Source organism: Pseudopodoces humilis, chromosome 2 (genome assembly GCF_049639895.1).
Source record: "Pseudopodoces humilis isolate 2021_Gansu_Grassland_sample_001 chromosome 2, ASM4963989v1, whole genome shotgun sequence".
NCBI classification, from domain to species: domain Eukaryota; kingdom Metazoa; phylum Chordata; class Aves; order Passeriformes; family Paridae; genus Pseudopodoces; species Pseudopodoces humilis.
The window spans coordinates 30588579-30603049 of record NC_142201.1 but is presented as its reverse complement, the minus strand read 5'-3'; the positions used below and the strand labels follow the sequence as shown (position 1 = coordinate 30603049).

Below are 14471 nucleotides of genomic sequence, written 5' to 3'. Positions count from 1 at the left end.
GGCTATACAGTTTCAAAGTCAATAAAAATCATCAACAGTATAGTTTTTTGTACATGTTACTTTTTCAGCAAAGTTACATTTTTTTAATGCCACAAGCCTATCAGAGTTTAAGAGACATTTGGGCAATGACCGTAACACTGTGTTTTAGCATTTGGTCTGCCCTGGTCAGGCAGCTGCACTAGATGACTGCTGTAGTTCCCCCTTCCACTGAAATAGTCTATTCTATCCTAACATGCAAACATTATGAAGAAACTATTTGAGTGCACTTCTAAACCGAGTGAAATACACACTTGTAAAAGGAAACAGAATTGCCTGAACACCTTTTCACAACCCAAGAATGTTTCAGCAATTCTCAGTATTGCCACTATTCATCAAGGAAAGCCTTGACTGTCTGCTAAAACAACTACAGCCTACAACATAAAAAGCAGTATGAAAGCTTTGCAAGCTGTTATTTATCTTATCAATCACCCAAACATACTAAATCGCGGGCCATTTTCATAACTGAAAATTGAACATGTTGAACTAAGAATGTTGAACTAAGGTGGCTGCATTCACATAAATAAATAATTAATGAAATAAAAGACATGCTATAAGTTACTCAAGAGCTCTTTGTTAGTATGGCTGGTTGTACCAAAGGCAGATGCATCAGACAAGATGAGGAAAAGCTTTATGACCTTCCCATATCACAAGCAGGCAGCTGAGCTTTCCTTCAAACCAGCTAAACACCCAAAGTGATGGATCTGCCACACAGACAAAAAGGTAACCAGCCATAGACTTGGCACTCAAAAAAGACAGCAAGACAAGCACAGAGGGCTTAGCTTTGCCAATAAATTGAAGGCCCAATTTATATATTCTGCCTTTATCCAACTGAATGAGAGAAACCTCACCCCCTTTTTTCATTAAACAACAACAGGACACACAGACAAAAGGCTCTGCTTGGCAACAAAGAATTGTACACAAATGCTCAGTAAGTAAAACACCTAGAGAAGGAATAGATACCTGATACAACAGGACTTTTCCTCTATCCAACTGGGGAAACTTTATATCATTATTCAAATTAAGCGTGTGTCACTGGCAACAGTCCTACATTCGCCAATGTAACAGTTTATGGCCCACCCTAATGACAACCTTTCAGCTTTTACAAGTTATAGGTTCCACAGCAAAAGCCTTATTTTTCTGTACACCCTGTTGAAGAGTTATTAAAATTCCATTAAATAAATGTTTGAACCTGTGAGAACACACTGTAATAAGCACTAACTCAGGTATTTCTGTGATTAGTTATTCTACAACTCATTTACTCCCATTATAAAACCCTACAGTAGTTACCATCATGCCATGGGTCAGAGACACTAACAAGCTTCATGTATTAATTCATTACACTCCCATCAAGGATGTTGATCAGTTTACAGGCTGATACAGAGTAGAGGTCTTAACTGGCAGCAAGCATCTACCTTGGGTTTCATACAGTCAGTGGTGAGGCAAGAGGAGCTTACTCCCAGTGAATTAGGGATTTGTCAGCATGCCAGCCCATTCAATCTGGCACAGCTCTTACAGGAACATTTCTTTGTTTGAGCTAAGTGAGGTATAAAAATTAAGTTCTGCACTTCCTGTAAAATCAGATGTTTTATGTGATCCATGAAGTTGTAGTATCAGGTAAATCAGTATCCAGTAAGTCATGATCATGCCTGCACAGACCTGCACTTCAATCCCACAGATGTAAGCAACGAGAATTTTTTAGACCATGCTTGGTTCATAATACCCAAGTAACTTACATGCCATCACATTTGTAGTATTACTGATAAAATACTCATCTCCGTCTCTTAAAAGCAGATATCCTTTTAAATTAAAATCCTGCTATGCTAATATGTGGTAGACTAAATCATTTCCACTGTCAGCCAAAAAAATGTTAATTTATCTAGTATAAAAAATAAAATTCTTACCATTCTAGCACTTAAGTAACTCTAAACTTCATCTTAAAACTGACACTTTTTTTTTGACAAAGGCATTTACTGAGATAGCATGAACATTGTTTCCATTGCCCTTTGGAAGTGACTCCAGAGCACAGAAGATATTCACAAGGCACAAAGGAAGCCCTGCATTCTCAAATGTCTGACCGAGGGGAGGCAAGCAGAGGAATTGTCAAACCAATCACACAGGCACAGACAAAAAGCTATGTCCACACAAGAGAGATATTAAAGATGTTCCAGAATCCTCCTGTGACATTTAGACTTATAAAAACAGCAAAACATTGTACCAAGCTGAACTAATTATCAAGTGTCAAAACCTGCACATAGGTACAAATCATATTCATAATCAGCAATGTCAAACAGTAAAGAGTAAAGAAGGTGTTACCAAAATTTGTCCCCTAAGTTTAAAGCTCAAGCATGCCCACAAATTAGACTCTGACTTGTCTCAAAACTGGCTAAATGCTGATATATGGTGTCCTTGAAATGTTACAATGTATTACCATGGATGACTACTCAACAAAAGCTAATTAGCTTCCCTACTCTTAAAGTGAAATTAAAACCTTTCATAAACAAGCTATGATGAGTTATAAAATCCAAAGCAGTAAAGCAATCAACCATGCAAATACAAATAAAGCAGTATACTGTAAAGGCTAACAACAAGACATGCTATAAATAAAAGCTCTTAAGAAAACTGCTCAAGGTCAAATTTTATCAGTCCTCTTTGAACACTTGATTCTGTGGGCCTTTTTAGTTACAGAGTTTGTAGCTATGCCTATTCATAAAGCTGTTTTATTATTTTGAAGGGACTAGAGAATATGCAAATTTTTGTAAGTATAATACTCTGTGAAATTAAAGACAGGAAAATATGGTAGATGATGTATCAAAAAATACATCCTACTAATCATGACAAGACATTTTCTGCAATAGAAAACAAACAAACAAAATCAAGATGCAGGAAAACAAGTGGGCAAGTAATTTTTTTATCCCTAATCTTGTTATTCAAATTGATGGGTCATTTCAGCAATTCACTATTTCTATCTACCAAAACAATCCATCACAGCTACTCTTTATTTCCATTGCTTTCCACATAGAAATTAAGATTGCAAGTATTTTAAAAAGTGCTTATTCAAGTAGCTTTCATTGTGAAGAACAGCTTGTTTTTGAGGGAAGGTTATGCAGGTTTTCCTAACTGAGGTAAAAAAATAATAATAATAATTCTAAGTACTTAATTTCTCATTGCAATTTTTTCACATTTTACACTTTAAGGATCTCTATAAACAAATAATGTTCTTTGTTCTCTCCAATTTTAGTGTACTAGCACAAGTCTGAAGTGCTTGCTTTGAAACTTTCAGGGCCTGATCCAATCTCAGTCTAGATATTTTTGTTTAAACATTCCTTTGCAGCAGGAGCTGAAGTTGTTTTCTCTAAAATTCTTAAAGCAATCTGATTATGATCCTTTGTCATATCAACTGGTAACAACTTTCTATTTTGAACTGTAAATTTCAGAATCAATTTTCTTATAAACAGTCTTTTGATCTGAGAATCTGCTTTCCCTCCACCTTTCCCATCTTTAATACAAATATACTAAAAATGATGCAGCTTACCAATCAAAATGGAAGCATGAAAAGGTACATCATGTCTGTTTGATTTTTTTTCTAAAAACCCACAAAATACAACACTTTTCTGGAGGAAAAAAAAATCCTAAGAAATTAAAAAGCCAAAGAAACCAAACTAGAATTCTGACAACTGATGCATGATTTACGCAAGGAGTATTTTCATAACTGGACAGAACAGCCAGGAACAGTTTTAAATGTCTCCAATGTAATTGCACACCTTTGCCTCTAGATATAATTTGTTCAGTAGAGAAAGGTCACAATTTAGAAGATTTCCAAATCAATTATAAAATCTAGTATGACACCACATTCAAATCTCCCCTGATGAGGGCTGACAGAGTCTGAATGTTCCTTTGGACACAAGGAATAAAGGAATAAAAAGAATAATATAGCAGAAAATCCAGACACCCACAAATAAGGAGGTCAAGTCAACAGAAGCATATGGTGCTCTGTCTGTGCACTGGCTTCAGACAATAAGGATAATTAAACACATGATTTGCTTCAGAAGAGTTATTGGTAGCACTTGAGCTGAAGGTCTTCTTTTAAAGCAGAGAACAGCAAGCCACAGTGATGGGGAAAAAGCAAGCAAACAAACAGAAAAATAAAACCAAAAAAAGCACAACCAACCAAACAAAAACAAACAAAAAACTTGCACAATTGCACATTTGCAAATTACTTGTCCTGATCTGACTATTAACTTTACTAGGATTCACGCTTCTGTGACTAGTAAACAACACTGCCCAACACTCTATGGATGAATATAAACCTCAGGGCTTTTTAGGTTCCAGCTACTTGGTTCTTACTTTATTCCCAGTGCTAAGAAGTACAGCCACCTTTACTGGCATTTCTTCTTTAAGAGGAAAGTGATATAAAAAGTCACTGAAATAATGTGCTAAATCTGTCTCACAATAAGCAAGCAGTATTTAGCACATCTCTATCCCTGAACAGAAACACTAAAGGATAAATAAAAGCCTCATAGATTCTATTCCCAAGAAGCAAAGCAGAACAAAAATTATTGCAACTTCTGTTGTAGACATTCATTGCACAAAGAGTTCAGTCTAAGAAACTGATAAAAGAAGAGCTCAGCTGAGTATACAAAACACTGAATTCATGTAACCTGGACAGTAACTCTTTACAGTGAAAAAAAAATTGCCTTCAATTAATTGTCATTAAAACATCCCACTTTGACATTTCTGACATATCTTACACAAGATTTAAGGTGCACAACAGTGTAAAAGAAACGAGGAAACCTTCAACAACATCACAGTATTACCTCAAAAACACAATTTACAGTGACAGCTTTTACAAAGATTATTATGCCACAATTATTTTTTCAAACTAACTGACAAAAAGCACGACTGTAACTATACTGCTCAAGCAAGCACAACGCTCCAGTTTAAGCAAACATTACAACCATAACACTGAAACGCACTTAAGATACAGGACAGGTCAATAGCTAGCCTGCATTCTTGGCAACACTGAAGGACTGAAGCAAAATGGGTGAAAGAAAGCATTTCTACTGCTCATTTAACATACTTAAATAAAACAATCCATTCTACATTTCCACAGAAACGTGTGTATTAAGCCTGTATGTTGCATTCATTTATTATGTTTGCCTCCACCATTTAGTTTAGATGTATGCATATATCTAGATTTTATTGCTATCAATGAACAAGAGTACCTTATAAAAACCACAGAGCAGCTAGTTACACTAACAGGACATATCAAAGAAGCCATAACCATTGATCTGATCTGAACAGCATGTGGCTTTATAATCAGCATCTCTGTGTGGTATAATTTCAACATTAAAAATAATAACAAAACCTAACCTTGACAACCTAACACATTTCTTTCATATCTGTTAAAAGTGCACAAAAAACAACCCCTTCACCTGAAATACAGATTTGCTGACCATGTAAACAAATGTAATTACCCCGTAGGTAATTTGACCTCTTAGAGTCACTTTGACTACAAGTCATCTGTGACATCTCATGTTTCTCCTCAGATCTCAGTCAGACAATAATACTTTCAGCTACCTTCCACAAACAAGCACATATACCTATATTAAGTTATCATGCTATCTACTGGTCTCAAATTCCTGGGGAGTTCTTTTGTGTTGTTGTTTTTTTTTTTTAAGGAAAAATACTTATTTGCATACCACTTTTTATAACCTATTGAATTTCTAATTCCATTTACTAAGATAGCATTCTCTGCTATAACAGAATTCGTGGAAGAAGGGGGTTTGATCCTCCTTGTTATTGACTTGGTAAGTTGAAACTGGGAAAGGGATTTGAAAGAGAAAACAAGTTTCCATAATATTACCAATTTGGTAATCATTCAAGCTTCCTCTAATCCTCTAACTCTCACCTCTTGCAAATAGCCAGGCTTGTGCAAAACATTTGACACTGTCCTGCCCAACTTCCCTGTCTCCAAACTGCAGAGACATGGATTTGACAGATTAATCACTTGGTGGGTAAGGAATTAGCTGGATGGTTGCAGTCAGAGTTGCAGTGAATGTCTCAACGTCCAGGTGGAGACCAGTGATGTGTGGTACCCTCAGGGGTCAGAATGGGGACCTGCACTTTTTAACATCTCTGTCAATGACATGGGCAGTGGGACCAACTGTACCCTCAGCAAGTTTGCCAGCACCACCAAGCTGTGTGGTGTCTGATGTCCTGAGGGAAGGGATGCAATCCAGAGGGACCTAGACAGCCTTGAGACATGAAACCAACAAAGCCACGTGCAAAGTCCTGCTTCTGGGTAAGGGAAATCCCAAATTCAAGCACAGGGTGGGTGGAGAATGGATTGAGAGCAGCTCTAAGAAGAAGCACTTGGGGCTGTTGGCTGACAAGAAGCTCAACAGGACTCATCCTCTTGTAGTCCCCAAAGCCAGCTGTGTCCTGGGCTTCACCAAAAGCAGTGTGGCCAGCAGGGCAAGGGAGGTGAGCCTGCCCCCCTTCTCTGCTCTCATGAGATCTCACCAGCAGTGCTGCATCCAGCTCTGGGGTCCCCAGCACTGGAAAGAACAGATGCGTTGGACTGAGTCCAGAGAAGGGTCACAAAGATGACCAGAGGAGCGCCTCTCCTATGAAGACAAGGCTGAGAGAGTTGGGGGTTGCTCACCCTGGAAAGGAAACCTTACAGCACTACCAGTACCTAAAGGGAGCAATCAAGAGAGCTGGGGAGGGACAATTTACAATGGCATGGAATGATAGGAAAAGGGAAATAGCCTCAAACTGGAAAAAGGTAGGCTTAGATTAGATGCAAGGTAGAAATGCTATACTGTGAGGGTGTGAAGCACTGGAACAAGTTTCCCAGAGAAGTTGTGGATGCCCCATCTCAAGAAATGTTTAAGGCCAGGATGAGGTGTTATTAACACCATGCTCCGATCGACTGAGCTAATCTCAGTTGCCTCATAAACAGGAAAACAGTGGTCTTGAAACAGTAACAGATGTTTGCACAAGGTTACAGAAGGCACTACTGAGCTTCTAGTTAGACTTGACTAAGGCCGTTAGAATGTATATGCCACAAGGCATAAGAAGGTGAAATTTTAAATGTTTTTGGTGACAAGTAGAGTCTCCAAAATACTCAGTGCAGAAAATTAGTATTTTGGTTTAAATTTTTCACATCACTGTGCTAATTACATATTTTAAATTATTTCTCCACTATAGTACTCTTCACCAGTATTATTGAACATTCTGATGCTACAACAACACTGAGAAATATGGCACCGTCTGTATTGCAAATGGGTTAACATTTCTGAATATAATTATAATTTTCATATTGATCTTTTCTGCAACAAGGAAACAAGGAGTTTGTAGAAGAACTAGCACAGTGTAGTAATTACTCCCATAGAAGAGATCCAAGAAGCATCATATTAATAAAGATAAACTGAAAAAAAGTTTTTATTTTCCTTACAGGAAGGAGTTTGTGTTTTGTTAAAGATTTGTTCCCAAAAAAATTTGCATTTTTGCCAAAACTGGATGGAAAATTCAGTTTTTAATTTTGAAAGACGTAAATCAATAAAGCCATAGAAGTTATTATTAAGTGTCCTGTTACTTTCGTACTATTATTGTGGTATATAGATCAATTTTCTATAATGCTTTTTTTTTGAGAATGAAAGGTAGAGTCAACTGCATCAGCCACATACTCTGCAGTTTCACCAAAACAACACAAATGGCAACATTCCCCTCTAGTATAACAACCTAACCCAACAACAAACTCCTACATCTAACCTCCATTTTAAAAATGCAACTATAATATCTCAATGCACAACAAAGGCAAGCAGCCTCTACTGCCTTTTTCTTCTATGGCAGATTAAACAATAACAACAGCACGGACAAAAAGTTAGGATGTACCACAAAACCAGGTATAGATAAAAGCAAAAAGCAGAAGATTCTTGCCAGGCTCAGAGAGCTAATCTTCACTAATTAAAAAAAATTACCAAGTACAAAAATATGACTGTGAACACAATTACAAGCAGTTTGTCTTACACTTTGAAGGATTAAATCAGCAGTATAATGAAAAATCCAAAACTAAGGCATACAAGTTACATGTAAATGCCTGCTTGAGTTTTAAATAAGCCATCTCTCTCATCTGGCACTCTGGTAAGTTTGTGTGCCTGGAAAGCACCAAGACTGTGAGGTAGGGAGGGTACACCCAAATCCAAACATAGGATTTATAGCATATAGCATGGCATCTATACCAGCTTCACAGATTTGACTCCCTACAGCAGTTTCCACTCCTTTTCCTCCTTACAGGAGGTTCTGTCAGAGTAGTCTATGCTCTTTCCCAAGACTGTTCCACACCCCAAGACCCTCTGTTCCTCTGCCCCAGCCCTCAAAACCAGCATACAGCCTAACTGTTGTAGTTGATAGCCTGAAATGTATCTTTTCCCATCTTTTAGTTGTGATTCTCCCCCCACCCCCAGCTTCTCTTTCTCCTAACTGTTTACCTGAAGTCAAGTTACCATGGTTACTGAAGTTTCTCTCCTCAGCCCCACGGCGAGAGGCCGGATAGAGTAAAGAGAGGACCCCGCTGGCATTTCCAGCTGCTTGAAGTTTCTTTAGCCCAGGAAAGCACGGGGCTGGGAGAAGAGAGCCCTTCTTTCCAACATGGAGGTTTTGTAACTCTGTTTTTCCTGTCCCAGAATGCCTCTGAGCTATGGAAGCTAAGAGGGCATGCTTACCTTGCCTTCCCTTTCTTTCCCCCCTGTGTTGCCAGGAAACCAAGCCCCACCTCTCTCCCCCTCTGCCCCTCTGTGGAGAATACTCCTACACCTTTGTGGGCATTTGAAGAAGTTGGTGTCTGTTATTTCTTATCTTGGTGTGTGTAACCTTGATTTGTAGAAAGTTTGTAAGATGTACTAACTGAGAAAAATAATTGGTTCTCTCTCTGATGTTCCCTCCCTCCGAGAAACCCTGTTAAAAGAGACCCCCCAGACCCCAAATCCTTTGTCTCTCGTCCTTTGGATTCCCCTTCACAGAAATAAACTGTGGAATGCAAACCAGAGAGTCCCCCCCTGATTTCTTTACTCACTCTATAGACTTGAATTCTTGAAGAAAATCAGTGAATCCCACAAACATATGCTGGCTCGAAACTCGAGTGAGGAGAAACCTCATCACTGAGCCAGCCGAGCCACACTCGAGAAGATCGAGTCACCTAAGCACACACAAGCCCTAATGTTGTTCCCCATGTCTGTCTTCCCATACATAATAGACCTTCTACCCCTGAACAGCACCTGCCTTTAACCCCCAGCAGCAGCAGTGCTGCAGCAGCAGTGCTGCAGCTGCTCTGCACCCACGCAGTTAGCGGAACGTGAGCAGTGGCAGCACACAGTATTCCTTCAAACTCAGAGGAATACAACATTAATTTGTATTCCGCAGTAAATTTGAACTAAGCCAGACTAAAACAGTATTACAAAAGAGTGACAGAGGGAAAAATAGGATACAGCAGCATGTTTTAAATGATATTTTGGAAAAAAGCTATCCTATATTCCTTATCCAAGATATTAGTTTATCTTAGGACTGCACTTAAATTAAAGCCCTTACTACAGTATATATAAACATTCTGTGAACATCCTAACATCAATTTTTGTCCTGCATAAGAATAAATTCTCAGCTTCACCCAATTCAAACTTTTGATCACTTTAATCTACATGTAACTAAAATACCACATAACCCAATTCAACTTGCTGGATCCCCAAAACACAATGACAAGAGAAGTCTTCCATTCAGTTACAGCTTGTTCCAAGCTAAACACTTTCCTCAAACTGAGTTAAATACAGTTAGGTCTAAAGCAACATACTACAAATACAGAGTAAAGCATTAGCTCCTTTCTCAGGGTCTTTGTGTAATGTAAACTTGCATTCTATACAACTGCCTTCTCAGTAAAGCAATGTGGAAGAGGAGAACAAGGGAATAGGAGCCCTGACCTGAGAGAGTCAACTCTGCCTATGAGAAAGCAGTTATTCTATCAGCACATGTGTACACACGTGAATTCCAGAAAGGTCTCCCTTATTTCTTCCAGAGCCTCTCTCATCAACAGAGATTGCAAACAACCTTTGTGCAAAGCAGAAATGTTTAACCCTGATCCTTCCACGCAAGCAAACTCTACAACACATGTACTCCACACATCCTCCAGAATGTGACTCACAGCACATACACCAACCAACTGTGCAGTAACTGAGTGGCTGACCCCTCTCAGACATCCCAAACGCACATGGACTTGAGCACTATTGTGTAACTGCTCAGCAATGACTTATCACAAATATGCACTTACATAAAACTTCCCAAAGGTGTCACTTACTGTGCACACTTAATCTGTGTTTACACAATTGGAACTTCTGGTCACGCAGTAACCTCATCAGCAACAGGATGCCTGTGCAAGCAGTACCCACCCATCCAGGCTGCAGGGTCTGAACCTGAAGGGATTTCTGCCCAGGCAAAATTTCTGTGAAGAAATTGGAGTCTTGTCCAGGAAAACCCATGTGTATGTGTCTCAAACCTTGTCCAAGAATTATCACATTAATATGCTCACATACTCTAGAACATTCAGAACTCAAGATTTTTGAGGGTTAAGATGTTGAATATTCTCAGTATAATTAACTTAGAGTCCAATGTGGCAAAGAAACACAACACACAACAAAGTAGAACACAGGATAATCAGCTATTTCTGACAGCCTGAAAGCTTCAAAAAACTCTAACATGATTTGTTTCTACTACAGAACTGTCAGTAACTCAGTGAGTTTCTGTACATGTAAATCAAGATGCTCTTACTTTAAACCATTCCTTTTCCTCCTCGGCAGGAACTACAGCAAGAAAACCCAGCTTCCTAAACTAAAAAGAGATTAGTTATGACTGAACTATAGCCAATTGTTTAACATAGTATTACATTAGAAGAAAATTCATATAGCAAAAATAACTGGTCAGAGGAGCGCTACAACCTCAAAATTAACAGTACTTGGAAATTTTTAATAGCCTGATGTCCTGGTTCAGGGCAAATCTGGGAGAAAACTTCTAAAGGGGTCCCTCCAGAAAGAAGATTCAAGCAGTTCCTCCCCTTAATGGTTCAGGAAAAATTTCCTTGGAGAAAAGTGGGAAAAAAAAGTTTGTTTAAGAAGCAAAGTACTCACAAGCATAAAAAATGAAGATTATTAAACAACAAAACCTCTCACTGCTCTGAAGAGATGGCAAATTCAGAAAGTCCTTGTTGTGGATGTAGCTCGGCTCACTCAGTCTCTTATCAGTCCCTTCGGGGCTGGAAAGTGCCACATCCCGTGCCCCGGTACTCACGGTGTGAGTTCCCAGTGTTTGTCTGGGTTTTCAGCCCAGAGCATGGATGAAGAGTTCCAAGAAAAAGAAAAGCCAGAGTCTGGGAACTTCTCTGCTTCACCTAGCTAAAAGCAAAGGAGAGCTCTCTCTCTCTCCATGTGCAGACAGCACAGCTGTGAGAAGGATGCAGGGAGCAAGTGCAGTTTATGCAAACAAACTGTGGCTTCTTCTCCCCACCTTCGCTCTCAGAACCAGCCTTAAAGGTGCAGAACTTAACATCCAGCAGAAACAGAACAGGTGACTGGGGATAAAAGCATCATAAAGTCACCCTAGGACATCTGGGTACAAAACTTGCGGACGTCTGGTTATTGTTTTCACACACGCTAGTGGGTTGAGGTTGTTGATGCTTCTTGTTTCTTTGTGCCTTGACAACTGTGTTGAACAAACTGTTTCTGAGAACATACTCTTTCTAACTCATCCTCCTTGCAAGCAACTCAGGATCAAAGCTTCATCATGCTCACACATTGCTGCAAATTAACAACTACCCTGTAAATCAAATCACTTTTGTTTTATTCAAATCTCTCTCTAACAGTACCTCTGAAGCTTGTCTCCAGGGGCTGTGCAACCAAGTATGAGGGTTCTTTATTGGCACCTGTACTTCACAAGTAATTTGTAATGGAAAAAAGATTTAGTCCAGCCCATCTCGGAACTGCCTGAGGAAACTTATACATCCATGGCATTCATCTGTAAGACCACAATGTATCTGAAGGCTACTGTAGCAAAATTTATGTTTGATAGGCACTGGAAACTTTTAAATTCTTTTTGAGCATTATATAGTAAAAATTATATACTGTAACAAGAAAAAAAGGGGGGGTTCTGTTGTTTGCAGTAAGATAGATGGGTGGCACATCTGTGTGAAGAATCCACAGGAATAGGCAGAAAGCTGCATGAAAGCTGAGGAGACAACTAGAAAAACAGCTGGAAGCATAGCTCTAAAATACTGCAGAGTAATTGCTTTTTAGGAAAAGACTAGCTGAAATAAAGCCTTGTACTGTGAGCAAGGAAACTGCTTTCTATTCACTTTCTGCCATGCTCAGGAAAACAAAATATGGTGCAATATAAACGAAACTAAATTATAGACTTACCAGTGTCTCATCTTAAAAAGAAACAACTTTCAGGATTCTAGTCCTAAAGATTGTATCAATAATGAAAAAAGCTTTTTTGTTATCCCAGCAGCAAATAAAGTCATAATTACACAGCAGGAAAAAGGTTACTGAGTAAGATACTACTCCAAACTGTGAGAGTAAGGAAAAGAAAAAAGGAAAAAAAAAAAATCACACTTGAAAATAAAAGCGATTTTTTTATGTTTTTCTAACACGGTATGCTCATGGCTCCTAGCTATAGAAGTGGTTGTTTATTGTTAATAAGAGTAAGAGATTAAAAATAAGCAGATAAGGGAATCTGCTAAAATACAAGCAAATATTTTATATATTTTAAGGGATCAAATTATATTATAAGAAAGGACAACTCCCACATATCTCATGCAAACATCAATATTATTTAGTAATATAACACAGTTTCATGTTGCTCTTGGCATAAGGAGAGATAAACCTGGCAAATGCCAAGAATAACTAATATAATTTAGATTAGAAGTGACTTCTGGGGGTCATCTAGCCCAACCCCCTGCTCAAAATTAATTTCACTGCAATTGCTACTTCAAAGCTGGAGCATTCCTGCCAGCTGTAGGTCTTCCCTAGCTAAGATTTATTTTGTAAGTGTCATATTGACTTTAAAAATCAGTATAACTCAGTCTTTCTGTGCTAGCCCAAATTTTTATTGGTACCAATTGTGGTATCATTTACTTGTCTTTGCTGGTTTAACTATTCTCGAAACCGCCTACATGGAAATTCTTCACCACCAACCCCTCCCCAACAAGCTACACTAGTATGTAACTATACTCGCCATTACAAGAACTGTCCACCATCGAACCTTCCTCTCCCATTCAATTTAAAACAGATTACATATATATAACAGTTTGGGGTTTTTTTCTTTCTTTTTTTTTGACAAGAAATTCTTGGCAAGAACTTTTAAAATATTTGAAAATTATCTTCCTGTCTCTCTCCTCTCACCTCTCCTTTAATAGGTAAGGAATATCAAGACACTGACCCTTCTCTTACAGAAAAAGACTTTCTGGATCTTTGATCATTTGTTGCTTCTTTGAACCCCGTTTAATGAATCTATTTTCTTTCCAGAGCACCATCCCGAAGCAGACGCAGTACAAAGCAGAGCAAAAAGACTTCCTGTGTCTTGCTGGAGCAGTAGACTTCATACGTATTTCCTTAAACCTCTTTTTATTCAACTTCTATTGTTTTCTGCAATAATGTGATGAGTCACATGTAGCGTGACTGTCATTCCTACCTATAATGCCAACATCAAATTTCTTCCCAGTTCTTCATGTACACATTTGATTTTCTTTTTCTTTATTGCACCCCATGTTTTGACTGGGGGACTTTCACCCACCTTCAACCCACCATTCACCCCACTTCCTGACTCGGTCTCCAATCTGCCTAAACAATTTTAAACTTCAATCCTTTTGTTGCTCCTCCCATCATGGTGCTGTTTGAAATCCAGTAAGAATTTTCTGCCTCTAATAATCTAGATTCACTAAGGAAAGTATCAGCTACCATCAAAAAAGGACAGATCATTGCAAAGCTCCTTTTACTCACTTAAAAATGTTACAGTAAGGTATGAGTAGTTGTGTCAGATGCAACTGTCTTTCCTGGCTTGGCTAAATTACACCCATGATAGCCTCAATAGTCTCTGGATGTGAGCAGCAACCAGCATTTTGGAGGAGCTGTTACCAAAAGTTGGTAAACATAAAACTCCTTAATACTAATGTAGTATTAAAAAGCAGGCATTCTTTATTTGGCTCGATGCAAGAGGGGATATCTCATGGAAGCTCAGAAGACTCAGGCTGAAGAAAGAAACTACACTGAGCAGAAGTATGAGCTTTACCCAACTCTAACACTAGGCTGTAATCAAGAGCAGTATCTCAAGATGTTGGCTAAGCCAGATTCCATTAAATACTCTGGTAGCAACCAAGTTTTATAATCTCATAA

At 38.6% G+C, this 14471-nt stretch overlaps 1 protein-coding gene across 4 annotated transcripts in view; it reads right to left on the bottom strand.

The window, feature by feature from the left end:
* Window positions 1-14471, bottom strand: part of MGAT4A (alpha-1,3-mannosyl-glycoprotein 4-beta-N-acetylglucosaminyltransferase A) — a 73571-nt gene that overhangs the window by 49659 nt on the left and 9441 nt on the right. The window contains exon 1 of one of the 4 annotated variants that reach the window (XM_014249054.2): window positions 11214-11480. The exons of the other annotated variants lie outside the window; for them this stretch is intronic. The gene's annotated coding sequence lies outside the window, so the exon portion shown is untranslated. Of the gene's footprint in view, window positions 1-11213; window positions 11481-14471 lie in introns of those variants that run through there. 4 annotated transcript variants of the gene reach the window in all.